The sequence below is a fragment of the Mytilus galloprovincialis genome, chromosome 12 (genome assembly GCF_965363235.1).
Source record: "Mytilus galloprovincialis chromosome 12, xbMytGall1.hap1.1, whole genome shotgun sequence".
NCBI classification, from domain to species: Eukaryota; Metazoa; Mollusca; class Bivalvia; order Mytilida; family Mytilidae; genus Mytilus; species Mytilus galloprovincialis.
Genome location: NC_134849.1, coordinates 22,460,963 through 22,486,461, shown reverse-complemented (window position 1 = coordinate 22,486,461; position 25,499 = coordinate 22,460,963). Strand labels below are relative to the sequence as shown.

The 25,499-nt window shown below is 30.2% G+C and overlaps 1 protein-coding gene across 1 annotated transcript in view; it reads left to right on the top strand.

Moving 5' to 3' along the window:
- The window catches only part of LOC143054293 (uncharacterized), a 63,753-nt gene that overhangs the window by 4,900 nt on the left and 33,354 nt on the right, over positions 1-25,499 (top strand). Inside the window, exon 2 of the mRNA XM_076227253.1 lies at positions 13,180-13,274. The gene's annotated coding sequence lies outside the window, so the exon portion shown is untranslated. The remainder of the gene's footprint in view (positions 1-13,179; positions 13,275-25,499) is intronic.

Below are 25,499 nucleotides of genomic sequence, written 5' to 3'. Positions count from 1 at the left end.
TCAAATTGGTTAGCAAAATACATAAATTTCAATACAGAACAAAGAACTAAAGCAAAATCAGATTTTGAAAAAGATCTTTGGAAACTGATGAACAATAGTTTCTATGGCAAAACATTCGAAAATATCAGAGGAAGAAGTGAAATAAAATTATTTACAGACAGGGAAGAAGTAAAAAAATATATAAAAAAACCAAATTTGAAAGACTCAATAATATTTAATGATAACTTTGTTGCAATTGAAAATAATGTTACTTCTGTTAAATTTAATAAACCTATTTAGGACAGGCTATATTGGATTACTCAAAACAATTAATGTATAGCTTTTATTATGATGTTGCTTATGAATTATGGGAAAAGAATGAATTAGTTGCAAGTGATACTGATAGTATGATTTTGAGTGTAAAAACCAAAGATATTTATAAAGACATGGAAGAAATAATAGATGAACTAGATACGTCTGGTTATCCAAAAGATCACCCTTTATATTCAGAAAAAAATAAAAAAGTAATTGGTAAATTTAAAGATGAACTTAATGGGAAAATTATGAATGAAATAGTTTTTTTTAAAAGTAAAGCATATTCTTTTACATTAACAGATTTAAGTGAAGAAAAAAAATTAAAAGGAATTGGAAAAACTACAATAAATAAAGATATTAAATTTGATCATTATAAAGATTGTTTGTTCAATAATAAAACCAAAATGAATAAAATGTGTACAATGAACTCGAGCAAAAACAAAATGTTTGTTAATGAAGTAAATAAAATAAGTATGTCTCCATTCGACGACAAAAGATATATTTTAGATAATGGAATAGATACTCAACCTTTTGGATTTTAATTTATTTTATTATCCAAACAATAAAACCAGTTAATGCCATACCACCAACAACAAATGCAATCTCTCTATTTTTCTGGTCTTCTGATGGAGTATAAAAATCACTTAATGTAGGTTTAGGTGATAATGAAGTTAATTTTTTATTCGTGACACGATAGTATAGTTTCATTGCCTGGTCAACATCATCTGAAAAAGTCTGAACCGCATGATGTTCCCTTTGTAATTGTTCATTTATAAAATCTAATCTCTGTATTCTTTTTTTATTCCATTCTGATTGTGCTTTTTCTAATTTTTCTATAGCTTTATCATGTCTTATTTTCTCTTCATTTGCATTACTACCAATATGTGAAAATAAATAATTACTCCCTGAAAATGCAAAAGCATTTGTTATTGCCCCACCAAGCATCATTGTTAAAGCACTTGCCATTTTATAAAAACAAAAATTACTTCATAATATCAGCAGGTATAATACCTTGCTTAATCAACATATCTTTTGTTGCCATTGCAAGTAATATATCAATGGATAACATTACAACATCATTCATATTAAAATCCACTTTTGGTGCTGGCCTCCTTAATACCTTTTTACCTATTTCTGCATATCCAACTGTTCACAATGTTTCCACTCCAGCATGATATAACATATTTGCTATTTGTTTTCCGTCTTTTTGAGTTGTCATTTTAATGTACTAAATTTAATTAAATTCAAAAGGATCAATTTCTTTCTTTTGTTTTTCTGGTTTTGTTATTTCTTTAATCATTCTTTCTGGTTTCTTACTATGGTTGTAAAAAAACAATCCCAATCCAACAATACTTATAGGAAAAAGTACAAATTTGTAATCAACTAGGGAACTGGAGTGTTTCTTGACAGAAGGGATATGTTCGTTTGATTCATAATCTGTTTCTGTATCAGAATCTTTTGTTATTTGTTTGATTTTTGAATTTTCTTTTTTGAATTTTTCCACTTCTTTTTTTCTCAATTCTGCATTTCTTATTCTTACTTCTGCACCTTTCTTACCAGCAGCTACTCTTTTTGGGTCTTTTGGTTTAAGTTTTTTAAATACTTCTTTTTTTCGTCTTTGTTTTCTATTTGTTCAGGAGTTTCATTCATCATTTTTTATGTCATTATTTTCATCTTTTTTTTTGGAAATCGAGCGAAGCGAGTGGTTTGATATGTCTTGCTGTTGTTAATATTGTAGTAAAAGGTGCAAGATTCATTCCATATCTATAGTACAGTTCACAACATGTATTAGTTAAAGCATTATTGATAAAAGGATCTTCCTCTAAGTCTTGTATCAAAATTGGTGGATTAACAACTTTGAAATACTTTGATACACCCATGACATATAAATTTATAAAAGAGTTTCCTAATGTCTTGGTCATACTAGCTCCCAATCTTGCTTCATATTTACAGTATAGTTTGTTTATTTGTTCTGTTGTCATTTTATCAATATCTGACAGTTGTAATTCTTTACCCAGATATTGTTTACTACTCCCACCAGGAACAACGGATGATAATCTTTCGCGTTTTTTTTCTTGAAGGGAACCGTTCACTTCGCTCGCTTGTTTATTATCATCAATATTTATGTTTTCCACAATTTGCTCGCTTAATAATTCTTCAGCATTCATTTTATACGTTTCAAAAAACGGATATAATTTATTTTTAACTTTAAAAAAATTAAATACAACATACCCAACCAATGATAAGACTGCAGTGCTTGTTGCAATTGTTAGTATTTCTAACAGCATTGCTTTTTTTTATTGCTTATTTTGGTTAAATTACTTAAGCATTACTTAAGCATTACTTAAGCATTACTTAAGCATTACTTAAGCATTACTTGAGAATTGCTAAAAAAATTAATTAAGTAACCAATAATCAGTAGGTTGATCTGTCTTTAATATTAATTTACGATGTTTCTTTTTTTTAAGTTCTTCCTTTATTCTTTGTCTTTCTTCCAAAGTAGGAATAACATCATTTTCTCTTAGGCAATTATCAAAACTATCTCTATCTTTTGTGTAGAACATGCATAACCATTTTGTTTGTTCTCTTAAATCTTTTAAAACAGAGTTGTATCTCTGTGAAATGACCCACACTGATTGTTCCGCATGTCTTCCTGAAAATGCAAGCTCGGACAGCATATCTTTTTTCTTTGTTAGTTCTTTTGTTGCACTGCAGTCATCAATGATATATAATGTTGAATGACCAGCATATTTTTTAAAGAACATTCTTAATAGTTCTTGTAGCTTCTCTTCTTCATAAAGGGAACCGTTCGCTTCTCTCACTTCAACAATAGGATTAACAATTATTAAATTTTTTGTTTTTGGTTTTCTAACATCATCAATCCATTCACGATTTTTGTATGCTTTGTTCCATTGGATGGTTGGACAAAGAATAATTATATATTTGAAAACTCCACTATATTCTCCTTCTAATAAATCAAGAACAAACTCTGTTTTTCTACATCCTGTTTGTCCACATATAATAGCACAATGGGGATATTTTGGTAATTCATAAAGGGAATCGGAGTGTATCTCGCTCCGCTCGTTTGTTTCCATTTTTTAAGGGGAACCGTTCGCTTTGCTCGCTTACTAGTAATTAACTTCTTTAAATCTTCCATCTTCAAAATTAATTTGTGCATCTTGTATAACAAACAGATAAACATTTATTAATTTATTTGCTCCTGCTGTTTTAGTTATTTGGATAGTAATACCTTCAGAAGCATTTTCAATTCTTCTACCTGAACCGTGTAACGAATTGTCATCTGTTGAACGTAAATCTAACCATAATGCATAATTAGTTGTAAGATATTTTTCTAATGTTGTATAGGATAAATTTAAATCCTTTAAAACTTCTTCTGTTGTTTTATTTCTTTTTGAATTTAAAGCAAAGAATTTATTTATTTCATCCCATTGTTGATATGCTTTCATTCCTTGACTGTATAGTTGATTTGGAACACCTTCTTTTGTCATTTCTACTTTTGTTATGTTAGGATTATAATAAGTTTCGGTACTTGTTCTTTCAGGATCTTCGAACAACATTAGAATTCCTTTCATACTTCTAGCTGGAACATTTAAATTAATATTCCACAATGTATCAGATTTGTTTTTGGTTATTTTTCTATGTCTTAGTATTCTATCGTACAAAATAACCATCTTACCATCAACTTGTTGTCTTATCTGTATTGCTAATTCTGCATCAGTAACCATATCAAATTCTAAACAAATGTTTTTGATTGTATAACTTGCAGATGTATCTGTTGATTTAATAACATTGCTATAATTATTAAATGTAAGTTCATATTCAAGTCTATCACCAAGACCTGCTTGATAAAAAGGCATATGAGTTTCTAATAGTTCAAAATCAAGTGGGACACAAAATCTTGCACCATTTGCAGTTGCAATTGCTTCATCGCCTATGTCTGATGCTTTATCATCCGCGCCAACTCTGTGTTTTAACATGTTTGTTTCACCAATACCTTGGTATGCCATATTTAAACGTTCAGATGTAGATTTCCATAAATCAACATAACAATGATAAATATCACTATCATCAATTGACATAATTTCATTTCCACTTATACGAATTGTTGTTTTTTTAACTATTGCTCTTCCTATGTTTTGATATATAGTTGCATTGTCGTCTGTAGATGTGAGTTCTATTTCAAATGCCAATCTGGTTGTTCCAGGAACAATAACATCATTATTGCTTAGATTGGGGAATCTCACTAATAGCTGTTGATTTTGATTAATAGTTGAAGGATTATTTGTTATTGATACACTTTGACGAATACCTTTCACACCACGGGGTTCTCTTATTTTTCTGTAAGGATTTAATTTGTTTCCGTATGCCGACATTTTTAAGGATTAAATTTGTTATAAAAATAATTCAATTACCGCTGTTACTTGAGTATTGATACATGTAGAATTATTACTCATACTAATAAAACCTATTAAATCTCCAGCCTTAATTTTTATAGGTGGAGGTGTACTATAGTTATGATATGTGTGTGTGTCACCACTATTTAATAATAGTGCGTAACCAATTAGCATATTATTAACAGTTATCCAAACTTCTATATGATCTGTGTTTGTTCTTAAACTTAATAAACTTATACCCAATATTTGTCCTGGAAAGTTCATTACATAATTACCACCACCATCACCAAAATTAAACTTTTTATTTGAATGTAATGGACCATCAATTCCAGCATATATACTTATTATTTTTCTGTCTGTTTTTTTTTCAATATTACTAACTATATTTTCAACATTTAAAACTCTGATGGTTAGGGCAGCGACACTCCGGTGTAAATTTCTATCCTTAGTATCCATTGTTTGAAGCTCACTCTTCATATTTAATATTTCTTTTTCTACGTTTTTTTTTGACACCAAGTATGCTCATTTTATTAAATAAATTATATAACTTCTAAAACACAATTAATTGGTAAATGATTAATTATCTTGTTATTATTTTCATCTCTTATTTCTAATTTCAATTCTGTTATAACATCATTTACTAAACATTTATATTCCGGATGCTCAAATCTCGCTGTTATAACTTCACCAAACTCTTTATTTTCAACTGGAATAACAGCCAATAATTTACTTGGCTTACCATCAAGATAATTATGAGAAGTGCTAACTTGTTCCAAATGGATATATAATGATTTATGGATAGCAAAATCCACAAATTTGTTTCCATAATGTAATTCATTAGGTTCGAATTTACGTTTATTATTAAACCCTAACATATTTCCCAAACCCTTACTTATCCTTAACTCAGTAGTAGTGTTTAATGAAGCGATACCATTTGCTTCATTTACGGATAATACAATATTTTCTTTTTGAAATTCATCCACTATTTGTTGAAAACTGTAATAACCATTCATAATCCTTTGCTGTGTCTCTCCGGTTTTCTTTATAAACCCATGATAAACATTATACCAACATATACTGTATCTTATAAATTTCAAACCAATACGTTTATTTCCATTTCTGTTATTTATGTATTGTTCTAAGTTTATTGTATTATCAATATTTGAAATAGTATGAAACATTTTTAATATAAAAAAATGATAACAAAAGAATTTAAATATAATCCTAATGTTTCATATAATCCAGGTATTAAATATTCTGAAAAAGATCATCAATTAAAAACAAATCTTGTAAATCAAACAATATTTGTAAATCAAAAAGAGAACTTTAAAACAGCTTTTCCTGATTTATTTCAAAACTATCAAAACCCATCATTACACACCAACGAACCATGGAATACATGGATTCATTCTTCATTTGATTGGTTACAATGTCAATTAAACTTTGCAGTATGGTGTGCAAGTACAGGATGTGGGATTTCTTATAATGATCATTTGTTACATACTTCAAATCTTACAAAATCTTTTTATATGTTTCATTTTTATTATTGTATTGCAAGAATTTTAAAAGAACTTAAATCACCTTTACCAACAGATTCTTCTTTCTGTTATTATAAGAACTCATATGACAAAGCTGTATATCAAAAATTATGTAAAGAATTTAATGTTTCAATAGATACAAATTGGAGACAAAAACTAGAATCATCATGTCAAGGATTAGGAAGTTTTGAAATGTATTATAAACCAAGTGGTGAATACAGATATCATCATAAAAGTAAAGGTCCTTTCTTTAATATTCGTGATACACTTAAGCATGAAAAAGATATAAGTATGGCTTGGACAACATTTATATTAGAAAAATCAGAAGGTTTTACACGAGCAGGTATTGAGCGTATTAATGAAAGTATTAAAATCTATGTATGGGCTTTATTAGGTGCACAATCTCAAACAAAAACAGAAATTTTAAAAGTAGGAACAGGATTTGATGCACAAAAACAATTCTTAGCAAATGTACAAGATGTTATTAATAGTCCTATTGATTTACCCACTCAGATATCAAATTATCAAAATGTTTTAAAATACGCAAGAAGTAAAGTTGATTATGCTTATGGACTTGGTTTATATATGTCTCCCAGTGATATGGTTTTACAAATTGGAACTATTGTTGGTTATAATAATAAAATTATAATTGCAACAGAAAATCAAACACTTGGGTTTAATGATGATTTAAATAATAAAAATTTTGATCATGTTGATTTTAAACCAAAAGAACCTGCAAAACCACAAGAACCTATAAAACCTGAAAAGCCTAAAGAACCAAAAATAGATCCAATAAAAAAAATTGAACATGAAGATCATGAAGATAATAAACAAGCAATAATATTTGTAAGTATTGTAATAGGATTTACAACACTTTATTTTTTCAAATAATCTCTAGCAGCAGTAAACAATAAACTAACAACTAAAATAAACAATGCCCATAAGGTGTTTGCAAACCAATTTACTACGTCTTTTGTTGCAGACAATAACCAAGAAACAATAGAACCTATAATACCTGGTAATGCAGCTGCTAATTTTCCTGCAAGAAAAGATAATAATTTTCCAAGATTTTTTAATTGTTTTTTCATCCAATCTTGTACACCACCACCTTTTGATGGAGGAGAAGGAGAACCAGTAAATGCCTCAACAATAACACCAATAATCATTCCAAAAGCAGTTAAAACACTAACTATTGTTATTCCTTGTTCTCTGAATAATGTTCTTATTCTTTCACCTAATGTTTTGTCTTCGTTTAACATTTTATGTATTGTTTGTTTAAATCTGTTCACTTGACTACGTAGTTTTTCTTTATTAATATTAATTACTTCTAGTCTTGCACTTCTCTCAGATTCCAACTCTCTTATTCGACTACTTACTCTATCTATTTGAAATTCATCATTGTCTTCTTTAGCTTGTTCTAATTTGGCATTTTCTTTTGCTAAGTCTTTATTTGTTTCATTCAGTTTTGCTAATTCATTTGCAATCTCTTCTTTTACTGATGTCATTGCACTGATTATACCATCCATTTCTCTTTTTGTCATATATGTTTGTGTTTCTTCATTTATGAAAGATGTTCCTTGTTCAATAAATGAAGTTTCTATTTCTTTCACATGTGTTTCTTCATTACTTGCTATTTCTAATAATTCTTGTCCTTCTTGTTGTGTAGATATTTCTTGTAATGGAATTTCTATATTATCGAGTTCATTTAACATTCTCTGCAACCCTGCTCTACCTTCTATTATTCTATCAGATATTTTAAAAGCATCTACACCTAAAACATCCCTGACAAAATTAACACCGTATTCTCTTTGAAGAGTGCTAAATTTATAAAACTTTAATACTCCTTTTTGGTAATATGTTAATGCAATATCATTACCTTTTTCATCTTTTACATATAAGATTTGTCTTCCCTTATGATCTTCCCCAACAAAAAAAACCTCTTCATTACGCATAGTTTCACCATTTTTTTTTATAAAATCGTTTTATCATTTTTTTTTGTAGTTTCTTTTTTACGAATTTTAGCATCATTTTCTGATAAATCTCTTGATTTTTCAAATTCCTTATTTATATTATTTTGAAACTCTTCATCATCTTGAAAAGACGTTTCTTCTTCTTCTTCTTCATCATAATCATTATTTTTAAACTCAGGATTATCAAACTCATAACCTCCTTCAGCCATTTTTTTTAAAGAGAATTTAATTCATATTTTGGAGGAGGGTCATTAACATGATTAACTATTGTAATTTTGTTAAAAAAAATTAGATATTTTCCATTTTTTTTTTTTTTAATTCACTTCTTACTCTAGCTTCTGTGTCTTCAATCAATTTCTTTCTTTCACTGTCAATACTGTTTGTGTTAGTTTTGTTCGTATATTTTCTTTCATTTTGTTGTATTTTTCTAATTCATCCAAAACTGATTTAAATTCTTCTGCACTTATCTGTCCGTCAGTTAAAGATTTTGATATTAATTCTTTTATGCTGTTTAACTTGCATTCTGCCATTGTTTTAATTTCATAATGTTTTTTTGATTTTGTTGTCAACTTTCTTCTAATTAATTTAACTAGACCTCCTAAACTTCCACATACAACAGCTGCAATTTGTATGGGAAGTAAGATAGGAAAAGCTATTCCTATACCAGCTAAAACAACAGATGTCGAAATTAAACTTGTATCAAAACCATCAGTAACATTAACTCCGCGTTTATATTTTTTGTATAGTGATTTACGTTTATCTCTCTCATTTATTAATGTTATTTCTATTTCTGTTATTTTTTGTAGTCTATAATTTTGTCCATCTTCTATAGGTAATTCTGGATATAAATCAGGAGCTGTAGGTTGTTTCATTTTTTAAAGTAAAAATTGATTTTTTTTTCTCTTAAATCCCACAGAATTCTTTCTCTATCAGTTCTCCCGGTTTTTCAAATTTTTGTTTTTGGAATTTTTTTTGTTGTTTTTTGGGTGTTTTTAATAACGTTTTTTTTTTTCCAAAGTAAAAAAATATTTTTTTTTGGGAGTAAGAAAATTTTGGTGTTTTTGGGTGTTTTTTGCTTTTTTTATGAAAATTTAGGGCTTTTTTTTACTTGAAATGAGGGTATTTTTTTAGGGGTCAAATTTTTTTTTTTTTTGGAGGGGGTATAGGTGTGTGATATTGTGTCATCACTTAACTAGTATATATATTTGTTCGGGGCCAGCAGAAGGACGCCTCCGGGTGGTGACTTTCTGCTGTTGTTTGTTCTATGGTCGGGTTGTGTTTCTTTGACACATTCCCCATTTCCATTCTCAATTGTATTTATTACTTCATTGATGAGTTTATCCAAAAACACCTATCTGTAGATGGACTGGTCTATGATGAGCGAACAGATTAAACCCCGCCCGTTTATGTAAAATAAATCAAGTAATATCAATATGTTATCACACATTTGTAGCTTTAGAATGGTTGAGCTTATTTTAGACGGAGTATTTATATTTTCTTATACTCAAGTAAACTCATCTGCAATAACAGGCTAAAGGTCTCCACTACAAATAGTTTTTTTTTAATCCGTATTCATGTGACTTCAATTTGACCCCTTGGTTTGATTTGGACTACGCATGAATTATGCGTGTTCAGTTTTTTAAAGTAAAAGAATATCAACATTGAAAGTGAAACAAAAGTAATTCATTTGATTGACTGATTTGATTCACAAAAACTCATTCTTATACAAGTAAAAACGATGATTAACATGTATTTTCATCTATTAAATGGAGAATGGAAATGGGGAATGTGTCAAAGAGACAACAACCCGACCATTGGCATATAACAGACAAAAACAGAAGGTCACCGTATATAGTATGAGATTAAAGAGACATAAGAAATCCATTTGCACGATTTGCCATCTATTTATATTAATTAGATGGTGTCTAGATTAAAATACACACGATACGGTGTAACATATTATCGAGCCCATGTCTTGTATATTGTTTACGGCTAAATAAGAAAAAGACCAACAGACAAACAGACAAACAACAGTACACAAAACAAAACACAGTAAACTAACGACTTAGCAACCCAAACCCGATCAAAAACTGTTGGTGATATCAGGTGTTCCTGAAGGGAAGCAGATCCTGCTTAAAACGAAATCTTGAAAATATACAATTAGGATTAAAAAAATAATTAAGGGGGCTCCTGGGTATAAATCAATTTTTTTTTCTAATATAGGATTTCGCTATATTTTTTTTTTAATGAACTTTATGATGTAGTTAAAAGAAAAATGAAATAAAAAAATGGGGTCACCGTTCATTGAAGCTCACAATCTGCCTCTGGAAGAAGCATACATTTTTGTTAATGTCCTTTTTTTTCTGTTGAACTAATAGGAGAAATAGAGGTAATATCGAAATAAAAAAATAACCTAATTACAGAAATCGCTTAAATTTTACAATTATTTAGTTTATGTACAGCTTATTTGAAAATAATAATAAAAAATATAGGTCACCGATGAGCTAAAAAAGATATTTCAAATTTAATGCAAAAAAATGGCATTTTTGCTCCAAAGGGAGATAATTTGAAGCTTTTTCAATGATATAAACAATTTAAAAGTCATCTGGGGCCAAACCGAATCATTTTTAGGGGATGATTTTTGTACCGTATCATAAATAATAAATAATAGTGCAATAAACAAAATGTGTAATGAAAAAAAAATGGTTTAATTTTTTGCTGAATTTTTTGTACCCACGAGCCACCTTAAGTAAGATTGAGAATGGAAATAGGGAATGTGCCAAAGAGACAACAACCAGACCATAGAGCAGACAACAGCAGAAGGTCACCAACAGGTCTTCAATGCATAATCCGTGTTAGGTATCTTAAAATTGTCTTCTTGTCCTGTTAATGTGCTCCTCACAAGCGAAATAATTCTGAAAATACTTTTTATTTCGTACATATAATATAGAAAAAAAACCTTCTCTCGATTGTTCATTCAAATTTTAACAGTACTAGTGACGTGTTTAAATAATACATAAATATGTAAATTACAATATAATTGGTATAAAACATCAAAGATTAGACAAAGACTAATCATATTTGCAATAGTTCATATGGCGTAAAACCAAGTTTTCTTCCTTTGGTTTCTTTTTATAACAGTGTGTTTTTTTCTAAACTCGTATGATAATATTTTTTGTGACGTTTTAGATAGAAAGAGAAACAAAAGATACTAAAGGGACATTCAAACTAACAAGTCGAAAATGAACTGACAATGTCATGGTTAAAACAGAAAATTCCATCAGACAAAATTAAACATAGGATAAAAAATCACAACATATGCTTGGGAAGGGTAAACAGATCCTGTTCCACATGTCGCACCCATTGTGTATACGATATAAGTAACTTATCCGCTATCATTTGTGAAACGAATAGTCCATACCGGTCAACCAAATGAGTTTGTTTTAGTTGTTTTGTGAATTTCGGATATAATCAGACAGAAGACAATTATAAAATCATATCTCAGTTTCATTTGTCAATACCGATATGGATTGATGTTTTTGAACAGCGATTTCGCTTTCAAGAAGAACTTGGTGTATATATTTATCGAATAACGAGAAATAAAGAAAACTTTTCTCAGTAGCAGAATCTATGACAAACGAGACGATTTTAATTTTAAAAGTAGTAATTCCTCCCACCTTAGTAATAATATACTATTTTCAACTGCATATGAAATAAACATTTTCCAACTCATTCGGTATTTAAGAGATTGTGGGTGCTACTCAGACTTTGTAAAACGTTACCAGTGTCTGAGCAGAAAGTTGGTGAACCAGGGTTATATCATAGAACGTCTTCTTTAATGTTCATCGAAAGTTTTTTTTATAAAAGAGGGGCGAAAGATACAAGGACATACAAACTCATAGGACGAAACAAACTGACGTCCCCAAGGCTAAACAAATATATATACAAACAGACAAATAATAGTACACAAAACACAACATGTCAAATCAAAGACTGAGCAACATGAACCCTACCACAAACTTGGGTGATCTCAGGTGCTCCAGAAGGACAAGGAGATCCTGTCCCTAAAAAGGCACCCGTCGTGTTGCTCATGTTATATCTAACAAAAGTGAGAGGTTTAGCTAGCTATAAACGGTGTTTAATCCAACATTTTCTACCTAAAATAATGCTTATACTAAGTCAGGAATATGACATTTGTTATCCATTTGTTTGACGTGTTTGAGCTTTTGATTTTGCCATTTTCGTAAGGCCTTTCCGTTTCGAATTTTCTTTGGAGTTCGGCAAGTTATCATTTTACTTTTTTCTATGTCAAAAATTAATTTCAATTACGGTCAAATTAAGGGCTTCCAATTTTGTTAATATTTTAATCCTTTATAAAATTCAGGGGCTTTTGTACTATCTTAAAAAATACATTGTATTAAGAAATGACATATTTATTGAACAATTTGTATCTAAATTTCAACAAATGGAATCTTCTACCTTTTATTTGCAAATGGCATGCAGATACTTGTATGTTTTATGGATTTTTGGACCCACCAATATAGAGCATATAAAAATAAATATCCATCTTTGTTTCTTTATTTGAACACCACTTTTTGTTTTAACGATTCTAAAGTATTTGCTTGTAATTTTAAAAGAGTTTCCATTAACAAATGAGTATTAAACTATGTATAAGTTGGCATAATTTGTAGATACATAATGAACATTACGAATGCAAAATCTGAAAGATTATTCCTTATATTCCTATAATGATTGATTTTTGCACACACTTATCAATGTATTACCTTCTACTTCGAAGAAAAAATACTAATTAATTAATATTTCATTTTAAAACGCAATACCTCCGTATCTTGTACAGATATTTACTAAAGGGTTTACAATTCAAAAAGATCGTTTATAGTAAACTGCATTTAATTTTAAAACAACTACAACATGATTCTTTAATTATCTTTTACCTTTTAGATTGTGTAAATTAACAGTGACGTATGTAATGATGGAGATCATCCATTATACAAAATGCAGATTTCAAATAGATTAGGAGACTAAGACCACAATAGGTTAGTTTATTTAAATACATATGTATTGCTAAATCATTAGATTGGTAAAACCATGCGTATCCGTAGATTTAAAAATGTTGGTTTTATCTTTGGGAAAGCTGATCGTAGATTGCAGTTTTACAGATGAGAACATCCAACGAATGTTTGAACATTTAACAATAATTAAGTGTCGGATCCTATCTGCAATGTTAAATGGGTGTTATAGTATAGTAGTTTGACCTTTTAATGTATTTAAATTTAGAGTTATTAGACGATGAAAATGCCACTCCTCGGGGATATTTTTAAGAATTCTCTAATATGTATTGATATTATTTGTAATTATGTAAAATTGATTGATTGATTTGTGTTTCACGCTACTTTAAACATTAATGTGCTATTTCGTGGCGGTAAGTATTATTCGTAGTCAAAATAGACTAATTTGTCCAAATTGTTATTAAGTCCGCAGTGGCCCTTATCTGATCCCTCATTTTTTTGTTATAGTGTTTACAAAATGGTTTACAAAGAATATAGGTCGATTATAGTAAAATGCATTTCAATGATAAAAATAGCTATGTTAATAATCTGTTCTAGTTTTACATGTTGTATAAAAGACAATGACGAATGTTTTATTGAACATTCTAATATGACGTGCTTCCTTCGCTTCATGAATAAAACCATGATCTAAATCCAATATTTTTTTTGCACATATGCGTATATTGACTACTGCAAAATAATGAATTTTATCAAATTGGCATGCATTTAATATATTTCATTAACCTAAAACATTTCCAAACTCTTAAAAGATGCACATGTTATTACTAATTCATATATTATGACTGTAATGTGTCGCATCCCGAAATTGACATATTTGACCTAGATGCGACAACCGTTCATGCTGGCTGTTCCAACACTCCTCCCTCTATAAAATCACAGGGCCAGCTAATTGCTTCTTTACAAACAAAACAGGGAGGTTCAGGGAAGAGCCTACACAATCGCTTTACCCGTATACACATCGGACATAGACATTACCTTAATTTTTCTAATCAAAATCGAAATAATTGATACAAGCTATACTTTATTGTATTTTTAACATGGGTAGGAATTATATTCGTGTTAGTTTAGCCCTCACTATCGCTCGGGCAAAAATAATCACGAATATAATGCCTACCCATGTTAAAACTACAATAAAGTATAGCTTGCATCAATTATTTCTTAATTTACAAATTATAAAGATATCCTTGTCATGCAGCTGAACATAGATTTAGAGGAGAAAAGACAACTAAGGTTTATTGATTTTGAGTTCATGTTATTTACAGAAGAACATGTCATTTATCATTTACAGATTGAAATGTTTGGGTTTATTAAAGTCGAAGTATATGTATTTATTTAATTTAAGTAAAAACAATTTGTCATCCCGAGTTTTATTTGGATACAAATATGCCCCGCGCATCAAATCGTTTTGAAAATGTTCGAGTGTCGGATCCAATCAATCAATGGTTGGTTTCACAGTTGGTATAATAGCAGTATAACATTTCAAGGTGTATGCATTATAATACAAGGACATGCTAGATTTGATTTTGCAATTTTCTTAGGGACTCTCAGCTTCGAATTTTCCTCGGAATTCGGTATTTTTGTAATTATTTTTATTTTTTTCGTTGCCAAAGTCAATTTCAGTAATGGTCGGATTGATGTTTTCCTTTTTTAAAGTATAAACATCCTTTATTTTTCACAATTTAACTCTGTAAAATTTAGAATCGAAATTGGGAATGCGCCAAAGAGAAAACAACCCGCCCAACAACAGATAACAACCGAAGGCCACCAATGGGTCTTCAACGCAGTATCCAGCATCCGAAAGAGTGCTTCAGCTGGCACCGAAACAAAAATGTGTACTAGTTCAGTGATAATGCTGGACATCATACTAAACTCTAAAATATATAAAATTGACTAAAATTAAAAATCATACAAAACTGAACATTGTATTAAGAAAAGTACTATTTATCAAACATTTTGTATCTAATTTTAACCAAAAATATTCTTCTGCTGGTTTTCGCGAATAACATGAAAAGTTGTGTCTTTTATTCGGACCCACCAAAATAGATCAAACACAATTAACCAAAAAATAATACGATCTTTTTTTTTCATGAACGAATTTGTATGAAACTATGCATAATTCGGTATAACTTGTAGATACGTTGTTAACTTTACTAACTTTTGAATGCAAAATTTGCAAAATTAATCGTAATATTCAAATGAGTGATATTTGTACACACTTATCAATTTGTTACTACTTATTTTCAAGATAAAATTACTGATAAATTAATATTTCATTCTATATTGCAATCTTCTTCAATTATTCAATACAGGATTTACAATAAAAAAGATCTGTTAAAATAAACTGCATTTCAATAACAATTACAAAAGAATGTTTGAAGGTATTGTTTACCATTAGATTGTGTAAATTAACAATCACTGTGACGTATGTATTGATACAGAACAATATTTTTTTTAAATATATCCTCAAAATGCAGATTTGAAATAGAGTAGGAGACTAATAACACTGTAAGGTTGATTTAATTAAAAACATGTTTATCGCTTAGTCATTAGATTGGCTATAAAATATGTTAGCGTAAATTCACAGATTTAAAAATCTTTTATGTAGACTTATCTTATATTACCAGTTTACAATTTAGCACCCTAAATATCGACGATATGTGCATCGCAAGCATTTGTAATATTTTGTCAATAATAAAGTGTAGGATTCTTTTCTGTTGTAAGGGTATTATATGCAAACAGCTTAACCTTTTTAAGGTTATAGATTGTATTATTATGACACGCTGAAAACGCAACTTTGTTGTGATATGTATTTCAGAAATCTTTAATATATATTGAGATTTTTTGAAATTGTCTACATGTGACCATTCTTCAAATCAATATTGATTTGTTTATGAGCTATCTACATGAATATTGTAACAAAGTTACAATTCGGCACACATTTACCAACTTTTATGTAGACAACAATTTTTATTTGTCGAATACTTCAATTCTAAGGCCCTTCAGTGAACCCCTCGTTAAGTTGTACTATTATTAAGTGGTTTACAATATGTATAGTTGGGTTATAGTTCACTACATTTCAATAACAATTTAATTATCTAAACTAGCTGTTGTCTTTAAATTGTATAAAAAACGATGACGAGTGTGTTTATTGATTTCAATTCTATAAAGATATCCTTGTAATGCATTTTAAAATAAATTTAGCAGAGAAGAGTATATTAAGGTTGGTAATTTTGAATTCATATTTAATTTTATCAGAAAAAAATGTAATTGAACATTAAAAGATTTAAAATTGGGGTAATTGGATTTGAATTTGATACCCCGTATTTTATTTTAGATATAAACATGTCACACTTTTTAAATATTTTTGATTAATAACTAAGTATAGGATCCAATCAAACAACGGTTCATTTCATAAATGGTATATAATAGCAGTATACTATTTAAAGGTATGTGTAGTGTATAAGAATGACATGCTAGCGCTGTGAACGCCACTTCTATTGGTTATATATTTTCAAAAGCTAAGCTTTTGTGCTAATTTGAGTTTTTATATGATATGCAGGACATTTGCCGGATTATTAATCATAATGAGTCATGGATGAGAATGCCGAATTTGCGAGAAATACTCATAAAATTGAGAATGGAAATGGGGAATTTGCCAAAGAGACAACAACCCGACCATAGAAAAAAACAACAGCAGAAGGTCACCAACAGGTCTTCAATGTAGCGAGAAATTTCCGCACCCGGAGGCGTCCTTCAACTGGCCCCTAAACAAATGTATACTAGTTCAGTGATAATGAACGCCATACTAATTTCCAAATTGTACACAAGAAACTAAAATTAAAATAATACAACACTAACAAAGGCCAGAGGCTCCTGACTTGGGACAGGCGCAAAAATGCGGCGGGGTTAAACATGTTTGTGAGATCTCAACCCTCCCCCTATACCTCTAGCCAATGAAGAAAAGTAAATAAAGGCAACAGTAGTATACTGCTGTTCAAAACTCATAAATCCATGGACAAAAAACAAAATCGGGGCAACAAACTAAAACCGAGGGAAACGCATTAAATATAAGAGGAGAACAACGACATAACACTAAAATGTAACACAGATGCACACATAGACAAAATCCCACGAGAGTAACAAATATAACATATATATATATAACATCAAAACCAAAAACATGAATTTGGGATAGACAAGTACCGTGACACGTCTTATCGCAATGTGAATTTACACTCAAAAATAAGAGAAAACAAACGACACAACGTTATAATGTAATACACACAGAAACGAACTATAATATAACAATGGCCATATTCCTGACTTGGTACAGGTCATTTTTAAAGGAAAAAATGGTGGGTTGAACCTGGTTTTGTGGCATGCCAAACCTCGCACTTTTATGGCCATGTGAAATATAACATCAAAATGACAACACAGGACTACAATATAAATAAATTGGAGAACACAATTGACAAAGAATCACACGAACAACAGCCAACAAAAGGCAACAAGTTCAAAATTTTAATACGCCAGAAGTGTATTTTGTCCACACAAGACCTACGTGTGACGCCCAGATACAAAAGTTTGAAAACGCATAACAATACGCACATTAAAATTCAGTTCAAGAGAAGTCCGAGTCTGATGTCAGAAGATGTAACCAAAGAAAATAAACAAAATGACAATAATACATAAATAACAACAGACTACTAGCAGTTAACTGACATGCCAGCTCCAGACTTCAATTAAACTGACTGAAAGATTATGATTTCATCATATGAACATCAGCCTTAATCCTTCCCGTTAGGGGTTTAGTATCATACCATCATAACATATATGAGAAGAACATAACCCGTGTCATGCCAACAACTGGTTTTGGAATAAATGTGTTTAGTTCCGATGCAAAGACCCTATAAGTGAATCAATATTAACGCCAAAAATATGCAATCTTTTATGACCTGACAACAGTCTCGTAACTATATCCCTTCTTAATAAGTCTATTCAAAGGTTTTGTTAGTTTTTGAGGTGAATACTGACACCTTTGTGCTTTATAAAGAATATTTCCATAAAAAATTGGATGTGAAATACCTGAACGTATAAGAAGTCTGCATGTTGAGCTATATTTACGAATGATGTCCTTATACCGATGATAAAATTTAGTAAATTTTGTGACTAGTTTGTGATATCGAAAACCCTGGTGTAATAATTTTTCAGTAATACATAAATTTCTCTCGTTAAAATCTAAAACATTGTTACATACACGAGCGAATCTTACAAGTTGAGGTATATAAACACAGTAAGATGGTGACAAGGGAACGTCACCATCTAACAATGGATAATTAACGATAGGAAATGAAAAATCATCTCTTTTATCATAAATTTTAGTATTCAGCTTTCCGTTAGTGATATAGATATCAGGATCGAGGAAAGGGCAGTGGTCATTGTTAGTATTAGCTTTATTTAAAGTAAGTTCAACAGGATAAATTTCTTTAATATATATACTGAAGTCGTCATTATTGAGAGCCAAAATATCATCCAAATATCTAAAAGTATTATTAAATTTGTTTATAAGATGTTATTTCGATGGGTCTTTGCTTATTTTTGTCATAAATTGTAACTCATAGCAATACAAAAACAGGTCCGCAATAAGTGGTGCACAGTTAGTCCCCATTGGAATTCCGATAATCTGACGATATACGGAATCCCCAAAGCGAACAAAAATGTTATCTAGTAAAATTGCAAGGGCATATATAGTATCAAAGCATGTCCAATTGACATAGTTTTTTTTGTTTATTGCTACTAAAAAATGACCTAAAAGAGTTTGAACATATATATTCACATTCTGACTCTTTAAATGCCCATTTAATTAGGTGTGTGAATTTTTTCTTAATGAGAATGTGAGGCAATGTGGTATACAGGATAGAAAAATCAAAACTTTGAACAGATTTAAAATCACCAATATAAGCATGCAATTTATCAAGTACTTCCAACGAGTTCTTGACACTCCAAAAGTAATTAATTCCACTATTTTTGAAGGCCTTATTTGAACAATTTATTATCAGGTTTTTAATTGTACCAAGTGTGCTGGTTAGAAGAATAGACAATTTAGTAGTAGAACAATGGCTTGAAGACGAAATAAATCTATATTTGCACGGTGTTTTGTGTAGCTTCGGAAGCCAGTACATAGTTGGGACTTTCATTGTATTTGCTCTGCTTGTAAAGCGGTAGCTAAAAGTTTATGTTTGTTATAGATGTCGTTTTCTGAAAATGAAGTCAGTTGGAATGTTGGTAAATTGGTGATTATCTTTTTTCAGAACCTCAATGTAAAATTTACGTCAAACAATAATAATATTATTAGCAGCTTTATCGGCCGGGAAAAAACAAATGTCTTGGCTAGTTCTGTTAGTTTATGTTTGATACGAGAAATAAGTTTTTTGTGGTTATTGTTAATAGTAAAATGTTCTTTAAAATGTTGAATACGTATATCAACTATCTTCATTACTGAATTAAAAAAAAGAGTCCAAAGATTTTTTGTCAGCTTTTTCCCGTTTTATCCATTTCTTACAGTAGGTATGGAATGAGTCGTGGATGATATTACGAGACTCATTCCAATTAATAATTGACGGGGGACGATATTTAAGTCCTTTACTGAGGAATGATTTAAACTCTCGGTCTTGAACGATGTTAAGATCTCCTGTTATAACATGGGTCCATAAATATATTCGGAGGTACTACAATTACATGAAACAAGTGTATTTTCACTGATATTAACATCTTTACACAGTTGACTATAATTAAACACATATTTCCGGGTAGATGTCTTGTAAATATAACAAATAAGAGGTAGCTCAGTATTGTCAAAATATCCAGGAATTTGTTCTTTAACAGAATGGTCGTTAAAAATACCGGCAATATTTACAAAATCAAAACCTTTATTGACATACTTTATTTTAATAAAATGTTTTTTATGATCTTCAGGGCGATCAATTTTGGGAAATAGTTTAGAATAACAATATGCCATAATAATTTGAACAATTTCATACTTAGGACTGCTATATGAAATTGTGTTGCAATCCTCCAAAATTTTATTTAACTTATTAACCGGTAATGAACAGAGTTTTGTTAACAGATAATGTCTGCCGTTGTTTTTTGAAATAGAAATTAGGTCTGAAATATTGGTATGATTGGTCCGAAATTTTCTTTGATTGCGATTTGTCCTACGACCGTGAGAACGGTTTTTACGAACAGTTTTAGAAACTATCCAAAATGTTAACGGAATCGGTTCTAGATATATTACCAATTCCCATGATATTATCATTAAGACCGAGAGGGTAGACTGTCTGTACAGACCAATTTATCCAATTTAATTCAATTATTTTCCGTGATCGTACAAACTTTGAATGAGATTCACCAGGCTGCTTATTTACTACTTCTAAAGGTTGAACTGCTAAATATTTAAAAGGATGGTTGTGCTTCTTAAGGTGTTGGTAAATGATACTTTTGAATTTATTGGGTCTTTTAAAAACGATACAGATGTTCTTGAGTGCGTTTAGATAACCAGTAAATTCACTCATGTTATTTCTAAGTTTTGCAGGAGTGTTACGTTTTTGGCACTGTAAATGATAAAAAATATGAGAAATACTGTTACATGTTTTCATCGCTCAACCTAACTTCATTAGTTTTTATTGTTGAAATTTACATAATATATATTGATATTATTATAGATTTTTATAACTATTTGTGAGAAAAGAAGGAAAAGAATTGGTGTCCAAAAACCAAACATAATTGGAAAACCCGACTTCTAAAATTTATATCATAAACATGTAGGTTACAAAATCATCTCAATTTAGAATAAAAAAACATGAAAATGTGAATAAGACAATAAACCATGGCGATTGGTCTACAACGTTATATTTTGTCCCATATCTAGCGGTCTAATTTACCTTAAGCATTAACAGGATAGATATACACCCTTCATTTTTAATTTGACCTTCTGTCTTGTCTAAACAATAGACCTTTGTGGTCCAATTAGTAAAATGTACGTTGATGAAAGTTGTATGTGCAATAATGAGTTTTCAGTATGTTTACGTGGACTTTCAGAATAAAAAAAATCATAATATGTAACCCTTAAATCGATACATTTAAATGATCATTTTAATTAAAAGATACATTCAAGTATTTGTTTAACAACGTTTTCATAAGAATATCTATATCATGGCGGAACAAAATATGTGTGAATGTGAGCTTATGTAATATCCACTGTTAAACACACCAAATGCGCACAATTTCATTTTTTTAAACTTGAAAAGCGATTATTTATAGGATAAGTTGGAATAGTTTGTGCTTTATAAGCTTCTCAACTAACATAACCATTGCTTTGTTGGCATCAGGCATGGGTGAATTACATTGCAATTTAGTGCATTATATTACAGTTACTTTGACAAATCATGCATTTAATTACATGTACAATTACATGCATTTATCAAAGTAATGCATTAAATTACAATTATTTTTGCAAAGTAATGCATTCAATTACACATGACATTTGTAAATGTTATAATTAAATGATAAATATTTTTAAAACCAACATGGAAGTCATAAAAGATACTAGCATATGCAATAACTGTTACGTATCTATATAAAAAAGAACCAAGTAAGCAGCCAATTCAATACAACTATTACATTATAAATTTCAATGTACCAATATATGTGTTTTCTCTAAAAAAAAAAAAAAGAAATGACAGAGATGAACTTTAATATTCATTTTAACTTTGAATGTTAATTTTACTTTTATAAAATATGCAATTGCTTAATCAATTCCATTCAAAAATATTTACTGAGATTTTCTTTCCTAATTACATAAAAACATGTTCTTGGATTAATTTGCACTTCTCATAAGTGCAAATTGGAACCACACTTTTTTTTTGTCGTAGAATCATCAAATTTGGCAATAATGTACCTCTGGGGATAAATAACACAATACAAAAAAAAATTTGATATGGCTCGCCCGGTTCGGCAACTGGAGCGAAAACAGTGACAAAATCCTGTAGGATATTTTTTTCTCCCATAGGATTTTTAAAAATCCTACAGGATTTTGAGAAATCCTATAGGATAAAGTCATAATCCCGTAGGATATTTTAAATATCCTATGGGATATATAAATCCTATCGGATTTATTTATCCTATAGGAAAATTTATCTCCTATGGGATTAAATTAATATCCTATGGGATTTAAAATCCTGTAGGATTTTCAAAAAAAGTGTTAAATCCGATAGGATTTTTTTTATCCTATAGGATTATCATGAAAGACTTTTTGACAGAAACTAATGTCCCTTAGAATATTTTTTTCTCCTAAGGGATTTATTTTGTCCTGTGGGAAGTTTTTTCTCCCATGGGATATTTTTTTCTCCTACCGGATTTTTTTTCTCTCCCTTAGGATAAATTTTGTCCTGTAAGATATTTTGTTTTCCCTTAGGATTAACTTTGTCCTATAGGATTATTTTTTCTCCCATAGGATTAAATTTTGATACGTTTTGTCATCTAAGATGGATTCGTCAGTTTTGTTGGTATCTTACAAACGTTAACAATTGTTGCTACATAAATATTGATCACTACGTAGCTACTACGATATTGAACTCAACCTTTGTATTTAGCCTAGCTGCTACATAGATATTGATACCAGGGATCAGTTCAATATCGTAGCAGCTACGTAGCGACTATGTAGCTGCTATCAAAATCTAAGTAATAACTAGTCTATAGCTACACGTTCAATAGTCAATATCTACGTAGCACTACGTAGCTGCTACGATATTGAACGCGTCCCAGGGTTGGGTTCAATATCGTAGCAGCTACGTAGCGGCTACGTAGCTGCTATCAATATTTATGTAACAACTAGTCTATAGCTACACATTCAAGAGTCAAAATCTACGTAGCACTTCGTAGCTGCTACGATATTGAACTCGATCCATCTACGTAACCGCTACGATATTGAACACGACCTTGGGTTGTGTTCAATATCTTATCGGCTATATAGGGCTATGAAGATTTATGACTTTTGAACGGGTGGCTAGCCTAGCTGCTACATAGATATTAATAGCAGCTAAGCTAGCTTCTCGTTTAATAGTCATAAATTTATGTCGCACTACGTAGCTGCTACGATATTGAACGCAACCCTGAAAAGGGTCGTTATAGTTTCAATAATTATCGAAACGGATACATGGAAATATTACTTTATAGGATTGTGCAAATCTTGCCTTCGTATATGGTTTTCATGATATTAATTATTAATGAGTCTGTTTAATAAATGTTGTTTGTTTACGTCCTGTGGCAAATATTACATGTATGTTCATAACGAGAACACAATAGGTATGCTTTTCATAGCAAATATAAAAGGTCGACTGAGAGAATGGACATGTAACTTGGAATGGTAATGCAAAATGAGGATATATTGAATAAAAAACAGAGCTGCCTCAATTAATTGTGCAAGAGTACCAAATGTGCAGAAGTCTTCCGTGCATGAAATCTATGCTTAAATCGACCATCGTTTTTCAAGTACAGTTTTTAATAATATCAACTGGTTAAATGCATTTTGATGGCTTAAATAAAAGGGAGAGTTCTTTTAGATTGGATTATTTATAGCACTTTAGTTTTTTTGGTATGATACTATATTTCAGATTTCTCTTGGTTATGTTTTTGCACTTAGTGCGGGAAATCGTGGGTTCAAATCCCGGCCTGGTCAATCCAAATACGTCAACATTTAAAATTGCTGTTCCTCCGCTAAGCAAGTGGAATTAATAATTTAATTACACCTCTCCTCCATTACATGATATATCTGTAAAAAAAAGACTGGTATGCTCGAGTGGCTAAATGATGTCCAAATGCGGAGTGTTACCTTGTGAACTAGCACGTTAAAAATCTTTCTCGACACTATCAGTCTAGAACAGGGTTCATATTCAGTATAACATTTGGAACTTGAATTTGTCTCTGGACAGGTCTGGACTTAACCTTGCTGAAAAAGTAAAGCCCCCCCCCCCTATTCCTACCAACGTGAAAATTAGTTAACAGACTAAGATGGCCACTACGATGCTTTATGCTGTTGTTTTTTAATCGCTGCCTATTGCAGCTATCATTCCCGGTTTTGGACAGAATAAAAAGTAGATGTGGTTCGATTGTGAATGAGACAACTTCAAACTATTGCTTTCCACCAAGGTCCACATGAAGCTGATGAACGCAAATTTATATAAAAAAAAAGAAGATGTGGTATGATTGCCAAAGAGACGAATGACATAGAAATTAACAACTATACATGTAGTTCACCTTACGGCTTCCCACAATGAGCAAAGCTTTTGTATCTAATTTTATTTTATATGATTAATGTATTGCCTTGTGTCGTTTCTTTTGTTTACTATAGTATATTGAATGTCTCTGGTGGTATGAATCTTACTTCATGAAATTTAAAATTATACCCTTTTTCAATAATAGGCTACCGCAATAAAGATATAAGCTTAATAAAATAATTATTTGAGATTTTCACTCGTTCAGGAAATGTCATACGGGACAAGAATGCGTTTTAATGGCGAAAAATATTTTTTTAAACAAATGTGCATGTGTAAGCTGTTTTGTGATGTTCTATTCTATCAGGAGTTTCAGAAAAGGGGGAATAAAAACAATTATGCCAAAAAAACAGTTTAACTTGCGAAGCTTTCTTTGGTATTCAATGTTACAAAAATAGTTATTCTTTTGCAGATTTAGAACTTTGAACACAATTAAAAAAAATGTCTATTGAAATTGGTAGATGGCAAAATAGTTAAAGAGAACATTTTATTTATTATATATACTTTATGTAAAATTAGGTGAAATTGAGGACGAGTTTCATTATAAAGTTGAAACAAAACGAAAAGTGTATTTAACGTTTTTTTGTAAATAGCTTCTTAAATATTGAATTGATTTTATCAAAACAAAAAGTATAAGATCAAAAATTAAATTTTCTATCAAGATTCTTTATTTCTTATAAAACCAAGTTTAATGGTACAAGGAACGATATTTTTACATATAATAACATACAGATTTTGCGCATGACAAGTTTGCACAAAACGAGCAACAAGAATGAGAGATTGGGGATCAACCTGGAGAACATACGTCTATATTGATATTTCTAATTAATTTACACAAATTTTTCAATACACGAATATTTTT